We start from the raw sequence: 2,244 nt of genomic DNA on the forward strand, positions 1-2,244 counted from the left end.
CTATTAAGTGCACAATAATTTGGAAGATGTTAGCGAAGTGAAGACATAGCCCTATCTTCAAGGAGCATCTTATCTAGTTGGAAAGTGAAGATCTATCTCTAGGGAGCAGTCAACAAATACAACACCAAACAATAAATAGCCTGATATTAAAATGCATGATGGGGAAACAGTAGAAACAGTGACAGACTTTATTTTGGGGAGCTCCAAAATCTCTGCAGATGACTGTAGCCATGAAATTATAAGACGCTTACTCCTTGGAAGAAAAGTTATGACCAACCTAGACAGAATATTAAAAAGCAGAGACATTACTTTGCCAACAAAGGTCCATCTAGTCAAAGCTATGGTTTTTCCAGTGGTCATGTATGGATGTGAGAGTTGGACTATAAAGAAAGAATTGATGCTTTTGAACTGTGGTGTTAGAGAAGACTCTTGAGAGTTCCTTGGACAGCAAGGAGATCAAAACAGTCCATCCTAAAGGAAACCAGTCCTGAATATTCATTGGAAGGACTGATGCTGAAGCTGAAACTCAGCTTTGGCCACTTGATGTGAAGAACTGACTCCTTTGAAAAGACCCTGATGCTGGGAAAGACTGAAGGCAGGAGGAGAAGGGGACAACAGAGGATGAGATGGTTGGATGGCATCACCGACTCAGTGGACATGAGTTTAAGTAAACTCTGGGAGTTGGTGGTGGACAGGGAAGCCTGGCATACTGCAGTCCATGGGGTCACAAAGAGTCGGAAACAACTGAGCAACTGAACTGAGAATGCATGATGTTCATTCCATGTATGTGGTTATATTTTACTTATTACATACTGGCTGTGGCAATAGTAGTAAAGAACCTGCCTTCCAATGCAGGAGATGTAACAGACATGGATTCGATCCCTGGGTCAGGAAGATCCTGGGGAGAAGGGCATGGCAACCTACTCCAGTATTCTTGTCTGGAGAATACCATGGATAGAGGAGTCTGGAGGGCTACAATCCATAAGGTTGCAAAGAGTTGGACATATCTGAAGCGACTTAGCACAGCATAGCACAAACATATTTTGGGTACTCACAGGGCAGGAATAAGTCTATTTTGCTTACTACTTACCTCAGAACTACCACATCAATTAGAAGGACATTGATAAACACTATTGAATAATTGAATAATTTAGTACTCATGGTTAGATACATGTAGCTTCGAGAATATTTTAAATCCTGACTGGCAAAACAGATCAGAAAACACATGTGAACACAGGAAGTCATATGGAGGAAGTGGGGTTTGAGTTCTGGAAACTCCCTCAAGGGATTTATAACCTAATACAGATGAAGCCATCAGTGTAGGGAGATCTCTTGTAATCTTGGATTTGCATTTAAACTGGAGATTTTTGTGGTTTGCTGTACCAACCCACGCTTTTTCCTCAGTCGATGACTGAGTTTTTGCTCAACCCTGGTGAAGTCCAAAAGCAAAAAAAAAAAAAAAAAAAAGGCAGACGGTGGGTACTTGCAAAACTGCAAACATACATTTTACCCCTGAAGTCTGTGGGCAGGTAATCTGGAAAGGTTTTTCCTTTCTCCCTTTCCCTACCCAGCTATGTGCTTCAGAGTATTCCTATAGCACTTGGCAATATGTATAAAGAGTCTTAAAATGGCTATATCTTTTGATCTAGTATTTTGTCTAAGAAAGTATGCTAAGGAAATAATCAGGAATGTGAGCAATGCTTTCTGGTACAAAGGGAAATCTATACTCAACATGGAAGCAGTCAAGTTTTGCTACAGATTTAAGATAATTCTCATACAATATTAAAAAATATGGCACAAAATTTGTGTATGAAGGTTATCCCTGACTAGAAAGATTACAAGTTGTTTTGATTTTACTCTAGAGTAAGAAAGTCTTTGAAATTTAGCGGATGAAATTTAGCTCATTGATTCTGGTTACTTCTGCTTTTATTGTCTTTGACTAGACTATTTTCCAATTCAGTAGAGAAAGAGGGTTAACATGTAACATGCAAATGTTTCCTATCCATAGCTATATAAATGATTCCTATTAATACAATGTAAATAAATTTTGCTGGTAGATAATATGTGTGTGTTCAGTCGCTCAGTTGTGTCTGACTCTTTGTGACCCCCATGGGGTGTAGCCTCCAGGCTTCTTTGTCCATGGTATTTTCCAAGCAAGAATACTGGCGTGTGTCACCATTTTCTACTTCAGGGGATCTTCCTGACTCATGGACCAAACCCCTGTCTCATGTGTCTCCTGCATTG

This window comes from Bos grunniens, chromosome 2 (assembly GCF_055505025.1).
Source record: "Bos grunniens cultivar Pamir isolate PY7600 chromosome 2, Bosgru_T2T1.0, whole genome shotgun sequence".
Taxonomy (NCBI): Eukaryota; Metazoa; Chordata; class Mammalia; order Artiodactyla; family Bovidae; genus Bos; species Bos grunniens.